We start from the raw sequence: 18,322 nt of genomic DNA on the forward strand, positions 1-18,322 counted from the left end.
TATTGGGCCTGTCACTAGCTCATCTGAGGTTACTTAGGTTGGAAAATTAATAAGGCTGAATCCCCCAACTTTCACAAGGTCTAACTTTAAGGAGGATCCTCAAAGGCTCATGGATGATATGGAAAAAATCTTCAGGGATACTAGTGATACGGATGCGGTAAAGTTTCCAGATTATTAGTTGTAGGAGGTGGATTACCAATGGTATGAGGTGTGGAAAGAGTTAAGGGGTGAAAATGCTAAACCAGTAGTGTTTGAAGAGTTCTCATACGCTTTTCTTGACCACTTCTTTCCTCAAGAATTAAGAGAGGCTAATGCATAGGAGTTTATAAATTTGAAGTAAGGGAAAATAAGCATGAAGGAGGATACACTAAATTTCATATTACTATCTCTACATGATCCTGAACTTGTGTCTAATATGAGGTCCAGAATGAGAAAGTTTTCTTATGATCTCTCCCGTAACTGGTGATAGACTAAAAAGCTGCTATGTTGAACAGTTATATGAATATATCAAGGTTGGTATTTTATATGCAGTAGGTGGAGGATAAGAAAAAGAAGCAAGTAGAAGTGGCAAAAATGTGAAGTAATAAGACTAAGTATGCAGAGCAGGACGTTGGCCAACAGAGTAATGGAAAATGGGGTAGACATTAGAACAAAATAAAGACTTGAGAAAATTCTTATTTTTCAGTTAATCCCCTGCACTTCAAGTGATTAGTTTTTCAAGCCTAGTATTAGACCTAGGGTGCCAACTGTCCATTCTTAGGCTAGTGTCGGGTGTCCAGTCTCAGGACAATGTAGCTCAATTGGCCCCATCTTGTGCTTCTGACCATTTATGTGAAATCTGCACCATGGATTTTGTCGTGAAGGGAAGAATTTGTGCTTTAGAGGTAGTCAGTCAAGTCATATACAACGATATTTCCCCTTAACAAGGATTGAATCTGGGCTAATAAGACTCTAATTGCTACTTTATTAGTTCTTATTTCGAAGGGTTATACTCTAAGGAAAAAGAATAGTCATAATCATCTATATGCACTTTCTACTCATTAGGAATTTGAGATATCCCCTAATGTTTTCACTGGTATGTTAAAATTTTTCTCCTGTTATATTTATATCTTGCTTGATCCCGATTCCACCCTATCTTGTGTGAATCATTACGTGGTTGTACATTTTGTTTTTGGTCCTGAAACTATTTCTAACACCTTTTCAATTTTACCTTGCTGGTGAGTCTAATATTTCTTGAAAGATCTATAAGGGTTGTGTTGTGTCCATCATTCATAAGAAGATGGTGGTAGATTTGATAGATCTTGATATGGTGGATTTTGATGTAATCTTTAGAATGAATTCTCTTCACTCGTGTTATGCCTCTTTAGACTGTAGGATCGGAAAGGTCACTTTTTATTTTCCTAATGAACAGGTGATAGAATGGGAGAGAAGTTCCATAGTACCTAAAGGGAAATTTATTTCTTATCTTATGACTCAAAAAATTGATATCCAAAGGGTGTTTATATTATTAAGTTTGGATCAAAGATTATAATTATAACAGTCCCTCTTTGCAGTCCATTCCTATGGTTAATGAGTTTCCTAAATTTTTGGATATCCCTCTTAATTGGGAAATTGATTTTGGCATTTATTTTCTACTCGGTGCACGTCCCATTTCCATTCCACCATATAAAATGGCTACGGCTGAGCATAAAGAGCTAAAGGAGTAACTAAAGGACCTCTTTCATAAGGGCTTTATCTTTCCTAGTGTTTATCCTTGGGTACTCCAGTACTGTTTGAGGGAAAGAATATGGGTCCCTACAAATATGTATAGACCACCATCAACTAAATTATGTCATTGTGAAAAACATGTATCCTCTTCTAGGATTAATGATCTCTTTTATCAGTTTCAGGGTGCTAAGTGTTTCTATAAAATAGACCTTTATTTGGGCTATCACTAGTTAATGATTAGGGAAGCTAATATTCCCAAGACTGCTTTTTGTACCGGTTATGGACATTATGAATTCTTGCTTATATCCTTTGATTTCTAATGCTCCGACTGCTTTCATAGACCTTTTGAATCAGTTTTTTTGACAGTTTATGAACTTCTTCCTCATAGTTTTTATTTATGACATCTTGGTGTACTCAAAAAGTAAGGCGAATCATGCCAGTCATCTCCGAATTGTATTGCAGACTCTTAAGGATAAGTAGTTGTATTCAAAATTTTCTAAAGAGATTTTTTTCTAAGTGTTGTGACTTTTCTTGGGCATATTATTTCTAGTGAAGGAGTTCAAGTGGATCTTTAGAAGATTGAGTTGGTAAAGAAATGAACTAGAACAACGACTCCAACCAACATTAGGAGCTTTTTGGGCCTGACAGGTTATTATAGGTGATTTTTTGAGAGTTTCTTGTCCTTTTTTCTCCGCTTACGAGATTGACTCAAATGAAGGTAAATATTTTATGGTTTGATACTTGTGAGGATAGTTTTGTGAAATTTAAGGATCGGTTGACCACTGCTCTTATTTTGACCCTACTCGAGGGTACTAGGGGATTCATTGTATACTATGATGCATCCCGCATGGGTCTTGGATGTGTTCATATGCCTCAAGGGAAGGTTCTGATGTATACTTCTAGATAGCTTAAGGTAAATGAGAGGAATTACCCATATAATGATATAGAGTTAGCAGCTGTGGTGTTTGCATTGAAAATTTGGCATCACTATTTGTATGGGGTGCTTAAGGAAATCTACTTGAATCATAATAGATTGCAGTATATGTTCACCTTAAAAGAATTAAACATCAGGCAGAGGCAGTGGCTTAAATTGATTAAGGACTATGATATGAGCCTACATTCCACCCAGGTAAAGCTAATGTTGTTCTTGATGCTCTTAGCAGGCTGTCTATATGAAGTTGGTTCTATGTAGAGAAGGAGAAAAGAGGACCGGTGAAGGATATTCATCGTTTGACTAACTTGGGCTTTTTCCTTTTGGACTCCAAATATAGGGGAACTATTGTTCATGAAGTGGTTAAGTTGTCTCTTGGGGCCAAAGTTAAGGAGAAACAGGTTCTTGATCCCATTCTTATGCAAATAAAGGATGACATGGGCATTTGAAATTTTGGGTGATGGTGTCTTGAGATATCAAGGGAAACTGTGCGTTCCAAATTTAGATTGGTTGAGGGAGAGGATTTTGACCAAAGATCATGTGTCAACATATACAGCTTATCCAAGTTCTACCAAGATGTATCATGAATTAAATGAAATATACTGGTAGAATAACATGAAGAGCAATGTAGAAAATTTTGTTTCCAAATGTATGAATTACCAAGAAGTCAAAGTGGAAAATTTGTGATCGGGTGACACCTTCTAAGAGACATGTATCTTGTTGCAAGACTCTCGCGATATTAAAATTAGTACGATTCGATTTGGAACATTATTGATAGAATGACCAAGTTTGATTATTTTCTATCAGTGACGACTAATTACTCGAGCAAGGATTATGAAAAGTTATTCATTTAGGAGATAGTCTGGCTCCATGGAGCCCTGATATCTATTATATACGATCAACATATGCAATTTTATACTCCCTTCGTCCCAAATTATGTGTCACCATTTCGATTTTGGTTCGTCCCAAAAAGAATGTTGCCTTTCCTTATTTGGTAAGTTTTTAAAAACATAATTACAATTTTACCCTTAGTGGTCCCACTTGACTTTAAATACTATTACTCTTTTTTTATTTGTTTTTTCAATTAAAAGTGGTCCCACTTGATTTTAAATACTATTACTCCTTTTTTTAAGAAGGGTAATTTTGTAACTTTAACAAAGTCAATACTTATTTCTTAAATATCGTGTCCGATCAAATGGCGACACATAATTTAGGATGGAGGGAGTACTTATTTTTGGTAGTCTTTTATGATGGGTTGGGTACCGCAGGCGAACCTTAGCACCACTTTTAACCCTTAAATGGGTGTACAGGCAGAGCATAATATTCAGACATTAGAAGATATGTTAAGGGCTTGTGTAATTAACTTTAAGGGTATTTTGTTTGTTCATTTTCCTCTTATTGAGTTCGCATATAATAATAGTTATCATTTCATTATCCAAATGGCTCATTTTGAGGACCTTTATGGTAGGATATGTAGATCATTGATTGGGTTGTATAAGGTGGGTTTGACTAGATTGTTTGGACCTTACTTGGTACATCAAGCAATGGAGAAAGTTAAGATTATCTGAGAAAAACTTAGGACTTCTAAAAGTTGCCAAAAGTCTTATGTAGATGTGAGGTGAAGAGAAGTAGAGTTTGAAGTTGGAGATTAGATGTTCCTAAACATCTCGCCTATGAAAGAAGTTATGTAGTTTGGGAAGAAAGGAAAGATCAACCATTATATTGTTTCGTAAGATTTTGAGAAGAGTTGGGAAGGTTGCTTATGAGTTGGACTTATAGATGAGTTTGGCAACGGTTCATCCTATTTTTCATGTGTTCGTGCTCAATAAATGGGTAGGTGATCCTTCCTTGGTAGTGACCATTAAGGATATTAGGGTGAAGGATTCTTTGTCATATGAAGAAATCCCTAACAAAATCCTAGAAAGACATGTTTGGAAATTGAGAACTAAGGAGATAGAATCGGTAAAACTATTATAGAGGAACCAAAAGGTGGAGGAAGCTACGTGTGAATCGGATGATCACATGAAAGATAAATATCCATTCTTGTTTCCACCATTAGATGAGGGTGCTTAAAGTATGAATCTTACGCTTTGCCTCAATGCATTTCATTTTATTCTCGAGTTCCTCTATATGCTTCCTTATATCATGCTAAGGATGTCCTAATCTCATTTTTTGGAATGTACGATCCTAGGCGGATAATGCAACACCTTGGTTGTTACATAGCCTAAATCGAGATAAAAATAAACTCAAAGGTCCTATGATTAAGCTTAAAAACACCTCGGGATTTTTTTAAATTTTATAAGAGAAGTTTAGGCATAGAAAAATTGTTGAGCATCATAAGGGGACAGTTTTGCAATGGACCTGCATCGCGAGGGGGCCTGTAAGGCATCACCTCCTCGTGCCCATGCTAGGACTTGCTCTGTGAGGGGAGGTCCTCATGATGGGCCCCACGCCATGAGGCTGGGCCTTTGCGAAGTGGTCTACACTGCGACCCCCTCCCTTTCATTGTTGGATTAATATTTTTAAATATATTCACAGGTATTTGGGTCCTTTAACTCCTAATAAACCATCCTCTCTACACTTCTTACATTCTCCATCCCTTAAAACAACAAAATCATTCCAAAAGGTTCATTCTTTACTTTAAAACTCAACTTGAAAGTTTTAAGGCTAGGGTTTGAGATTTGGGGATATCTTCTTGCGTTACTTTGGAAAGAATTCTCGTCAATATGGTATGTTGAACACTCCCTTATCTTAATTATTGTTGTATTGTGATATTTACTTGATAATTATATGCTTTAATAATGGTTTAAGACTAGGGTTGAGGGATTTAGTTGTAAAATACTTATGTTGGAATCCTCTTATTTTTAACAGGTTTTCTATGTCAGAATGATATTTTTGAACTAAAATTGTGTATTATAAAAAAAGTGGTATTGGTAATATAGTTTTATAATGTTATGATTTTTGTATGACGAAGACATGAACCTCAACCCATATCATAATTTGTTTTTTTAACAAGGATCTTATAGTGTTCAAACTGTTCTTTGAAATATTGCATGGCATTAAATGGAAAATAGTTTACATGTCTTTTGAATTTCCCTTAGGCTATGTTTATGGATTTTCTAATTGGAATTTGGAGTTCAAGTGGTTTAATGGAATGGTAGGGCATAATATGAACAACTTACAGGTCTTGGTATGGCGATCCCAATATGGGAATGCCTTAATGGAAGACTTAATGGTTAATGTTATCTTAAAATATTTTAATTGGGCTTTAATGGGAATTTTTTAGCTTCCCGAGAAGGTGTATTCCTTATGGCCAACACTTAAAATGTTGTTTGCCGACATTGGAGGTCTATGTCCATTGTGTGCTTGTTATGCATAGTTGTACATAGTTATTATTTTAGGAGGTTATTGTCTATTAGTGAATTTAGCTTAATCATCGGTCCATGTAGCTAATATGGATCGGGGCTCTGCCAGTTGGGGGTATCGTACCCATTAGCTTGTGGGTTACAGAAGGTGGGTGTAATCAACATAGTTTAAAAATAAATTTTAAATGGTCATATCCTTATATTATATGACCTCATTACCCTATTTTATTATTATTTTGGTGTGTGATCATGTGTTTTATGGCTATTTTTGGAACAAATATATTTAATTCATTTACTTGTGTTTTTTCCAGAACTCGTCGTACCGACTGTCTCTGATCGCTACATCATTTCATGATGTAGGTTTGGAGGGCTTTCTTTTCCCTATTGGACTAGTGGTGAGAAGTGATGAGCCCTCTATCATTAAGAAGGTCTTGTTACTTTTCAGTCAGTTTATCATGTCACTTCTTTTAGTTTTGTTTTTGCATAGTCGAAGTCATGTCCCGACTTAGTAGATTTTTTATGGATAGAGGTTTGTAGTCCTTATTGGGTTGAATTTTTATGGATTTGGTTTTGATTTGAAAACTTCATCTTATGGTTTATCAAGCACTTTATAATATGGTTGGCTTCCACAAGTTTCTTATTTTTCTATGCTTTGGTGAGAGGCTAAGGGGTCATCTCGTTCCTGGGTAGGCTTGGGGTACCCGTCATGGCCAGTGCCTCAATTCAGGTCGTGACAGTAATTTTAGTCACTGGCCCTTCATGGTAAACTTGATGATTATCCAACTCAAGATCAAGAGTCTATTTTCATCGATGGATATTTAAATTGGATGGAAAGTCATAAGATTTCTTATGAATCTCAGTAAAATCTTTTAGTAGTGATGCTCTTTATTTGTTGATGTAATCTTCTGTATAATGAAAAAAACATGTTTACAAATTTCCATTCATACAAAATCACCCATCCTTAATATTTGTAAAGATGTGACTCTTAGGCCTAACTCAACCCCATTTAGCTCATGAGGGGAGGATTGAGTAAATCCACATAAACATACCACCGGTCAATTACCCAAGTTCCATTTAAGCTTAGCTCATGATGGAAGAATCAAAATCCAAGAAATCTTTCTTAATATATAATGACTCAGATATGTGATCTATACATGCTTGAAAAACTGCACTTATCTTTTCATCCATTCTTAAGACATCTATGAAAAAAATTCTTATCAACAATTTCCTAGGTACTTCGTTTCATGATTTCATCAAGTCTGCAATGTCACACAAAATCAAGTCCACGTTATTACAGAACATCATCACTTCATGTCTTAGTCATAAAAGGAAAAAAAGATCATAGCTTTATGTAATGCATGCATGATCTTTAGATCTGATGAATAATTATATCATACAGGAATGGTAATCTTTAGACTAAACTCTTCAATCTTTCCCGTTCCACCCAATGAATGTGTCGTTGAGACTTGCAATACTAAAATAGAAAAATAATCTATATACCAAGTAATAAATGCTAAATAAAGAAAATACCATAAGTAGATGGATCTGAGTCATCAATAGGCATCCAACTATATCAAATGCCAAAAGTTATATGTTCTCAAAATCCAAAATCAAACAAATATAGTTGCCTAAAACGCCCTCTAGCGATGCATATGATTTTCATAAGATCTTCTTGAAGAAGACAATTCATAAAATTCTAACTCTTGCTTCCTCAAACTTTTCTTCCTGATTTCGACTTTCCTTTATTCATTGTTCTTCTTCTTTAGCATACATTTAAAAGAGTCAAGGAAGGTTAAGAAAATAATTTTACAACCCTAACACTTTTCTCGTATTCATATACAAACAAAGTTTATAACAGTGAAACAGTGGATCTAGTTAACTAATCGTCAGAGTAAATTGTTTCTTTTAGAAATAGTTATTCTAGTGGTCATAAAAATTTATGAAATATAATGAATTGGTCTTAGTAGTAAAGAAACCATAGTTATTTACAGTGGTTACCACTATAGAACAACTATTTCTATAGGAACAATTTCATTTAACACTTTGGTTAACTAAATGCACTATTTCACTATCAAACTTTGTTTGTATCTGAGCACAAGAAAAGTGATGGGGCTATAAAATCGTTCTCTTAACCCTTCTAGCCTCTTCAGCACATGGTGAAACCGAAGATCATTGTATAAATGAAAGACGCAGATCTGAGAGAAAAGTTTGAGGAAGCAAGAGATCAAATTTTCTTTATGACCTTCTTCAAGAAGATCTAATCAATCAGATGCGCCACGGGAGGGCATTTCAGACAACTATTGCGGTTTGGTTTTACATATTTAATTTTGGATTTTCAGATTATTTCCTTTTGACATTTGATATATTTGGATACATATTAATGAATTAGATCCTTGTTCTTATCATGTTTTCTTTATTTAGAATTTTTAGTTTGGTATGCAACTTATTTTTGATTTATGTCTTACAAGTCTCGACGACAGTACTTTCTTTGGGTGAAACAAGAAAAGATAAAAGAACTTATGACTATTACCATTCCTGTAAGATGTAATTATTCTTTTCAAATGTGAACTAGATCATTTTTGTGTCACATGAAGTGATGATCAATTCTTTCAATTGTTAACACATGAAGTAATGATTTCATTTAACAATTTAGACTTGATTTCATGTGCGACACTGTTAAATATCTGAAATCATGACTCACAAGAAGACAGTACCAAGAAAACTAATGATAATAATTTTTATCTTAACGGTATTAGAACTGAAGAAATCAGTGCTGCAATTCAAGCTTGCATATATCACATATTGACTCCTTCATAAAAAATGAAAGGTCTCTTGGATTTGGACCCTCCCTTCATTCGCTAGCTTATATGCAACTTGAGAAATGGACTGGTCGTCCAATTACTTGGACTTTTGTAATCATTCCATCGCGAGCTAACTTTTAGGGTTGAATTAGGTCAACGTGCCATATCTTTACCGATATTAAGAACGGATGGTTTAGTAAGCATGAAAATCTGAGAAAATTATTTTTCATAATGTAGAAGATTACTTCAATATTTGAATAATTTAAAAGTCTTGCATCACAATGTTCTCACATAGATTGGTAGCAGATTTGATTACTTCCAATATAATTTGATTCTCCATAAATTAAAATAAACATTTATTTCTAGTGGGATAATCAACTATACCAAGAATGGACTAAAATTACCTTAGCATATTTCTGAAAGCAAATTGTATGTTCATGTGGCATCAATGTTTTCTTTGAAGGTTTGTTTAAGCTCTGAAGTTTGGTGAAAAATTGGTTGTGTGATACATCTCACTTAGCTGATGCTTCACTTTAGTCATCAAGGTGTATACCTTCTTGCAAAAGATTGTGATCCTTAAGAGGAAACATTAATGATAACATTCTCACTTAAACATTTGTGGTGTACAAATCAGAACTCATCTCGAATAATTCGATGGAATACCCATCACCTCCTAACATGTACCAGGTAATTATGTGAACCAAGTCTAGGGCAGATAGGAAGAATCCTTAGTGTTTTTGCCTTTACTGGAAGTTTTACTTATGATCTCAAGGTTCTCAACCAACTTCAATTAACCATGAGGCCATATCCTTAGGTAATAATTTGCATTTTTCCTTATTAAAATTAGGATTGTCACAGGTAAAATCTCCAGTAAATGTTGTTTCCTTTTTCCGCTTTCGACTTTTAAAAAGCCGGCTTATACACATACCAAAATTACCACTCTCTTCCACAATGATCTCTATTTCTGTATAGGTGGGAACCAAATACAAGAAATCTGACACTTTTGGTTTTAATATGTTAAAGAAATAATATATGCAATCCAAAGACTTCATAAACTTGTAAATTTAAACATCAAATAAAAGCTTTCATTCCATCAGAATGGTACAGGCAAACATTATTGCTTCTAAAAAAAGTTAAAAGTGAGAGGTAGCTTTTAGTAATTTTCTAAAAAGTGAAAAATAAAAGCATGTTCTTCATTCTTTTTAACTTTACATCCTCTTAATAGAAGAAGAGACAAATAAGATAGAAGGGAATAAAAGAGAGGTCTTTGGTTCTAGGCATGAAGTACCAATATGAATACTATCCTGTGGTAAATATTGCATGTAAAGAAAGTATGACCACTGCATCTTTCTTTCTAAATATAGGATCTCATTGAATGGATCTTTCTTTACTTCCGTAGAAATACTACTTGTCCTCAAGAATAAACAGTCAGATCATGCAACATCACGATTTTAAAGTTAACAACAGGCTTGAGAAATAGCAATAGATAACATAATATTACGCATGCTGCTTTACTTTTGTTCTCGCCTGAATGCATCATCTTTGAAACTTCTACCAGAAATCTGCAAACACACACACAAAAAAGAATCAACATGTAAAAGTTTTTTTAATCAATTTGGGTGTGCCTATCAACTAAACAAAGTCCATTTTTTGGAACTGCAAATGTGACTTCAAAGATCTTTTTGATTTACTTGCTAAAACAATAATAATATAGCCAGTGATTTCTGTATATTACATATAAGCAAATAAAATTAGAAATTTTGAACTCCCTTCCACCATTAATCTGGATCCATAAAAGAGCATGATGTAAAAAAAATAAATTCAAAGGCGGTACAAACAAAATTACCCTCCAACAAAAAGGTAAAGAAAAAAAAACCTAGACCATAAATTCCAACCAAAAATAGTCAAAGAAAAATCCATTAAAAATGAGGGGGTGGGGATAGGGATATTATTCAATTTGTGAAAACGTAAAGAAAAGGTAGCTCTCCACATATATGTTTAAGGTTTGAATGTACTTTTTAAAAAAACCTAAAATCTTTTTAAAAGTTTTTTTTAGAAAATTTCTCAAAATCGATTTAATTCAATTTCTATGAATAGAATTTCTCCAATAACAAGAGAATTTATAACTCATTCAGCCAAAGAGATAGACAAACAAAAATCTTGAGAAGATAAAAAAAATTAGATCAGTCTATGTTGAAGAAATGAGATAACTAGATGTGGTTAAACATCATAAAACAACAACTGACTACTCTACGCGTAGGTTTATTTTGTTGAAAAAAATAATGAACCTAAACCCATAAATGAATTAAAAGAAAATTTATCAAATGTCGGTAAATTTTTTAAAAATATTGTCCAACATCAGAACTAGGACAACATAGAAACAAAAAATATGATGAAAAGATCTATGCCAAAAAGGAATTAATTCCATCTAGGTAAGCATAAAAATGCAGAAAATTGAGGTTACCTATGGGATGAGGAAATAGGGTTCTCATGAATCTGAATCATCATTCCTATCTTCATCTATATACATACAAAATAATCTCTGATTATCAGAATCTGTTAGTTGTGAAGAAAGAAATGAGATTGACTCGATTCAAATTTTCATACATTCGGTAAAGTTTTATGGAAACTAACAAAATTTGACTTATTTTAAAATTTTATTGTTCAAACATTAAATATTGATATATAGATACGACACCTTTATATTATTTTATCTGCGTTCTTACTTCACTTTTTTTTCACCACCTCTTGAAAGGGGTTTGAATGATTTTTTTCAATTAAAGTGATAATTTTATATGCATATTATTTGTTATGATTTAAGTCTACGCCTAGGTGTGATTGACACTTAGGACAACAAGTTATTCGGAGAGGACCGTATGTATTGACAATGTCTATAAAATAATATAAATGAAAACTGAAGTAGAAGTTGTCAATTAAAAATCATAACTAAAATCTGAATCAAGACAAAATGTGTCTGTCATAAGCTAAATAACTAATGTCTGATAAGTCTCTAAAGACATAAAAAAAAAGTAAATTGTTGGGACAAGGCCTCCATCCTGCCTATAAAACAAAACAGTGTCTAAATTAAAAGAATCTACAAAGGCAAACTATATCAAGTCCACGAACGAGGACTCACTAATGGCTGACTAGAAGTGTTTAAATCGGACTAGCCATGATTCTAGGAATGAACACCTTGCATGTAGTTATGGGACTTGAGTTTTTCAGAATACCTGTCCTGTCGGGGCTAATAATCCTCCCAATAATCTGTATACTATTTGCTAATATGTTATTAAATCATGTATGTCTGAAAATAGAGTATAGTACTCGGCCCAAATTATCTATTTATGCTTAATGCTAAAGTTGTGAGTTTAAATCATGATAAATATTTTTGAGTTATTGTTCCAGTAACAAGGCTAAAATGGAACTACCATAAATCATGCGTAAATGTTTACTACAAAAATTTGATAGCATAATAATTCATACTAACAGAAATCACCAAAGGATTGCGTAATTGGGGTAGCAATCTAAACATGAGATCATGAAAACTATAATTTATTTCTGAAAATATTGGAACGTGGACAAAAGAAAATTCAAATTGAAACCATATATACCAAGCGGTGACAAGAAATTCTTAACTAATTGCTCAAATTGAGACTTTATACTTGAACCCTAGGTTTTGCTTTTTTGAGAGAACCTTCTGACCTTTTTTGAGTTGAACAAAGGAATAAGGGATGAAATGGTCTACTATATTGATATCTCTTTTAAAATATACTAAAATAACATGGTTTAGGCTTAGGAAATAAGGAAAATATAAAATTGCCCCTAGTAAAATACTTCAAAATTTCTGACGATAGTTTCCCATGAGTCACTTAACAACTCGCATTTTGATACCAAGGATTGTTGTTTGGCTTGTGGTTTCCTGGAGGATTTTTGGATTTCTGAACTAATCACTCCCACGAAACACTCCACGACTCATGGTTTGGATTCTAGTAGTCTTACTGAGACACGTGGTTCAGAAAGAAATTGTCAATTATATGTCCAGGCCTCCATTAGTCATAGTACGGTTCGTGACCCTAATCCATTAGTCAACGATCTCTCCAGGGAACTTAGGAGTTGGAATAATTGGAAGGCTAGTTCCGTGAGTGGCTTCAAGACTCGTGGATTTGTTTTATAAGTCGTGGAACAGATCATGGTTCACTAAAAAGTTGAGGGACATAACCACAACTAGTTCCATGGGTAATGGACCTGGTCCACAACTCGTGGGAACCTGGGACTGTGAAATTTCTTATTGGTTATCTGTGCTAAGTGTTGAGTGTTTGTTGGTTCAGAAACTAAGGTTTTACAATATATCTTTGTTGAAATTATTTATCCTCGAATGAAGGTTTAAGTCATACTGAAAAGAATAAAATAGGATGGGTGGAACTACTTGTCTGATTTTCTAAAACAATTTTCTAGGCTATCTAGGATTGATATCTTTTAAGAGTTTTAAAACTTACCTGAAACATAAATGGCAGAAACATACCATAAACTGTAAAGTGAAGGATAATAACAGTAAATTTCTAGGAGTCACTGACAATAGGAAAACTGTTACCTCAAGCACTCTCACTAGTAGGAGAGAATAGGTATGGGTACCATGGGCAGTTTAAAGGAGCTCTACAATCAGTGTCATTTAATGTTGGTTAGCAGTAAGCTCTACAATCAGTATCGTTTACATCCATCACCTGAAATGTCATCTAAACCTCATTAATCAAATTCTCTACATCCTCAATAAGCTTCGACCAGGATTCATCTTGAGAAAATCTCCACCATTTACTTGCTTACGGTAGGAAGCTTTGCCCTTCTACTTGGGAATGCACTGAGGCTTTTTCTTCTGTGTTGAACCAGTTTCAGCATGTCTTCGCTCACCATTGAAATATTTACTAAAAACATTTTGGATGAAGTTTTTCATAACACATGCACATACAAATTGATTTCGCAAATGTTAAATGTGAGTTTAGTCACTGGCCATTCAGGGTAAACTTGATGATCGTCCAACTCAAGATCAAATGTTTATTTTCATTGATGGATAATCAAATTAGATAGGAAGTTAAAAGATTTCTTGAGAATCTAAGTAAAAACCATTAATAGTGATGACTCTTCAATTGTTGAAGTAATCTTCTGCGTTATAGGAAAAATATGTTTACAAATTTTCATACATACAAATCATCCATCCATAATATTTATAAAGATATGATAATAAGGCCTAACTCAACCCCAATAGCGAACTCAGGATGGGAGGATTAAGTAAATCCATATAAGCATACCACTAGTCAAGTACTCAAGTTCCATATAAGCTTAACTCATGAGGCAAGAATACGAATCCAAAAAATATTTCTTCATATATAATGAAGCAAAAATGTGATCGATGCATGCTTCAAAAGCCACACTAATCTTATCATAGGTTCTAAAGTCAGGTAAGAAAAAAATCTTATCATCAATTCCCTAGGTACCATCTCTTGATTTCATCAAGTCTGCAATGTCACACAAAACCAAGTACACATCATTACATAAAATCTTCGCTTCATCTTTTTGTAAAAAAAAAAAGAAAAAATCATAGCTTCATGTGATGCATAAATGATCTAGAACAAATTTAATGAATAATTACATCATATAGGAATGGTAATCTTTAGATCTAAACTCTTTAGTCTTTTCCATTTCAACCAAGGAAAGTGTCATCGAGACTTACAATATTTAAGTAGAAAAATAATCTATAAACCAAGTAATAAATGCTAAATAATGAAAATAAGATAAGTGCATGGATCTAAATCATCAATAGGTATCAAGCTATATCAAATGCCAAAAGTTATATATACTCAAAATCCAACATCAAACAAGAAAAATCAAACCAACATAGTTTTCTAAAACGGCCTCGAGCGATGCATCTGATTTTTATTAGATCTTTTGAAGAAGATTATTCATAATAAAATTCTAACACTTGCTTCCTCAAACTTTTTGCCCTGATCTTTGACTTTCCCTTATTCATTGTTCTTATTCTTCACTATATATTAAAAAGTGGCTAGGAGGTTAAGAAAATGATTTTACAACCCCAACACTTCTCTTTTATTCATATACAAACAAAGTTTGATAGATAAATAGTGGATCTAGTTAACTAAGTGTCAAAGTAAATAGTTTCTTTTCGAAACAGTTGTTCTGGTGGTAATAAAAATGTACAAAATATGATCAATAGATGTAAGTGGTTAAAAAATCATGTGATTACCATAGTACAACCACTATTTCTATAGGAACACTTCAAATTGACACTTAAGTTAACTAGATGCATTGTTTCACTATCAAACATTGTTTGTATCTGCACACAACAAAAGTGATGGGGCTATAAAATCGTTCTTTTAACCCGCATAGCCTCTTCAGTATATGGTGAAACAGAAGAGCGATGTATAGTGAGAAGATGAAGATCAGAGAGAAAATTTCAAGGAAACAAAAGATTGAATTTTATTAATTACCGTCTTTAGGAAGATCTAATCAAAATCAGATGTACAATAGGAGGGAGTTTCAAACAACTATTTTGGTCTGATTTTACATGTTTGATTCTTGATTTTGAGATCATTTCCATTTGACATTTGATATATCTGGATGCATATTAATGAATTTGATCCATTCTCTTATCTAGTTTTCTTTATTAAGAATTTTTAGGTTGGTATACAACCTTTTATCTATTTAAGTTTTGCATGTTTTTGTGACAGTACTTTTGTTGGGTGAAAGAAGAAAAGATAGAAGAGTTTATATCTATTACTGTACCCATAAGATTTAACTATTCATTCTAAATGTGCCAAATAATTTTTTTGTCATATAAGGTGATGATCATTTCTTTCAATGACTAACACATGAAGTAATGATGTCATGAAACAATTTAGACTTGATTTTGTATGTGAACCTGTTGACTTTTTGAAATCATGACTCACAAGAAGACAATACCTAGAAAACTAATGGTAATAATTTATTTCTTAAAGGCATCAGAACTAATTATAACATCAGAGCCGCAATTCAAGTCACATTTTAACTCCTTTATAAGAAAAAGTAAGATCTATAGGATTTGAATCCTCCCCTTATTCACTAGATAATATGCAACTTGAGAAATGAACTGATGGTCTACTTATATAGACTTGAGCAATCTTTCCCTAACGGGATAATTCTTAGGGTTGAATTAGGTCTAGGTGTCATATCTTTACAGATATTATGAGTCATGCATCACAATGTTCTCACATAGATTCTTTGTAAATCTTATGACTTCCAATTCAATTGATTCTCCATCAATGAAAATAAACACTTGTTTCAAGTGGGAAAATCATCCACTATAGCATAAAGGGACTAAAATTACATTAAGTACATAATTGAAAGTAAATTGTATGTTCATGTGTTGTCAAAGAATTCTTTGAGATTCATTGAAGCTTTGAAGTTAGGTGAAAAATAGGTTGTGTGACTTATCTCGCTCAGCTAATGCTTCACTTTAGTCACCAAGGTGTATACCTTAGTGAAAAAGGGTGTGATCCTAAAGAGGCAATATTAAATAATAAAATTCTCACATAAATATTTATGGTGTACAAACCATCTTTAAGGCATCTCGACTAATTCGACGGGATACCTATCACCACTCTTTAGTGAAAGGTACCAGATAATTCGGTTCACCAAGGCTAAGACAGGTAGAACAAATACCTAGTGATTTTGTCTTTATTAGATGTTGAACCTATGATATCAAGGTTCTCAATCCACTTCAAATAACCATAAGGAGACATCCTTGGGTAATCATTTGCATTTTTCCTTATTAAAATCATCATTTTCAAACGTAAAATCTCCAATAAACTTCATTACTTTTTGTTCTTTCTCCTTTGAATAAGCCGACTTATACACATCAAATTTTACCACTCTCTTCTACAATGATCTCTATTTCTACATAGGTGGGAGGCAAATACAAGTATGCTAACGTAAATTAAAGTAATCCAATTAGTGAACAAAATATCAAATTAATGCTTTCATTCTATCACAATGATACTGTCATGACTCGAACTGGGGCCCTGGCTGTGATGAGCATCCCAAACCATGAAGGCTCGAAACACCCCTGTCTATCTGGTAATCATGCACATAATTCATATGATAAAAGAAATGCGGAAGATACACAATATTACAGAAACATGGTCATAATTCTAATAAAATTAATAATTAGAAATAAAGTCCCACAATATCTATCTGCATCTGAAATCCGTCTGTGAAATCTCTACTACATGACTAATAGCAACACTCTGAAATCTGGGACAAGGCCCCCAGTAGACCAAAATATGACTAAAGATAAATATCTAAAAGTAAACAGGCCTTCTGGAATATAGAAGGATTACCACTGCACAATCTGATCTGCGATCTGAAATATCTACTATTCATCTAGACCTCTAGACTGAGTCTTAAAACCTGGAAGGAGGGGGGAGAGGGTCAGCACAAAAGTACTGGAACGTGAAGCAATCCAAAATAGAGTATATATATATGTATATATATATATATAATACATGAGAGCAATTTTCATGAAAACGTCATACATAAAACAATTTTTAAAAATCACAAGGGCACTTTCTGGAAACATGTAACCTGTTTGTAAATTTCAAATTCTGATCTGTGTATTACTTCTGAGTTAGGTGGTATCCCCTACAAATCTGATATTCCACGGGCGATATGGAATCCGCCATTGACTCGACAGGGAAGCCTCCAACCCGAGTGTGCCGCAAGGGTTGGAGTTCCTGAATCTGATACGCCACACGACACTTAAGTCATTGTATAATATACTCGGGTCGGCAAACCACGGTTATAGGCAATGAGTTTCTTGAACTCAAGCCCTCTTCAGGGAGACACCTAACATCTCTGTATGCCCATTTTTAACCTTTTCTGTACATGCAACATTCTGAATGTCTAAAATCATGATAGTCTGAAATGTCTATTAATCTGAGTCTGATATGGCATTGGTCCATATTGGTATCGTCATACCAAGAATTTCAAGTCATGATTTCTGAGCCATAATACATAAAGCTAAATCTTTTCATTTAAAGCATAGCTTAGACCACCAAAAACATGCAACTGATATAGAAGATTTCATGTTTCGAAACTTCATGTCAAAATTATGCAAAAACTTCATCAAACATATGGTGGTCTAGTACCTTTAGCAAATCAATGCACTCTTTCATCACATGCATTATGAACATTAAACATTCATGATAAATTCCCTCCTTAGTGATTTAAGATCACCTTTAAATCATAACAAGAGTTCAAACATTTCATATAGTGATTTTCAAGAATGCATTGCAAAACAATTCATATGCTATGAAAAATTTGAAAATTCATAATAAGAGAGGATTCACCAAAATTCATGCTCTCAACAAGACTTCATTCTTAAATACATGCTTTCACACATACATGTTCTCAAATCCCTTTGGGGAAGGTCAAAAGACCAAAACAATGATGTTAAAACATCTAGTACGTGA

The sequence above is a fragment of the Capsicum annuum genome, chromosome 7, assembly GCF_002878395.1.
Source record: "Capsicum annuum cultivar UCD-10X-F1 chromosome 7, UCD10Xv1.1, whole genome shotgun sequence".
NCBI classification, from domain to species: domain Eukaryota; kingdom Viridiplantae; phylum Streptophyta; class Magnoliopsida; order Solanales; family Solanaceae; genus Capsicum; species Capsicum annuum.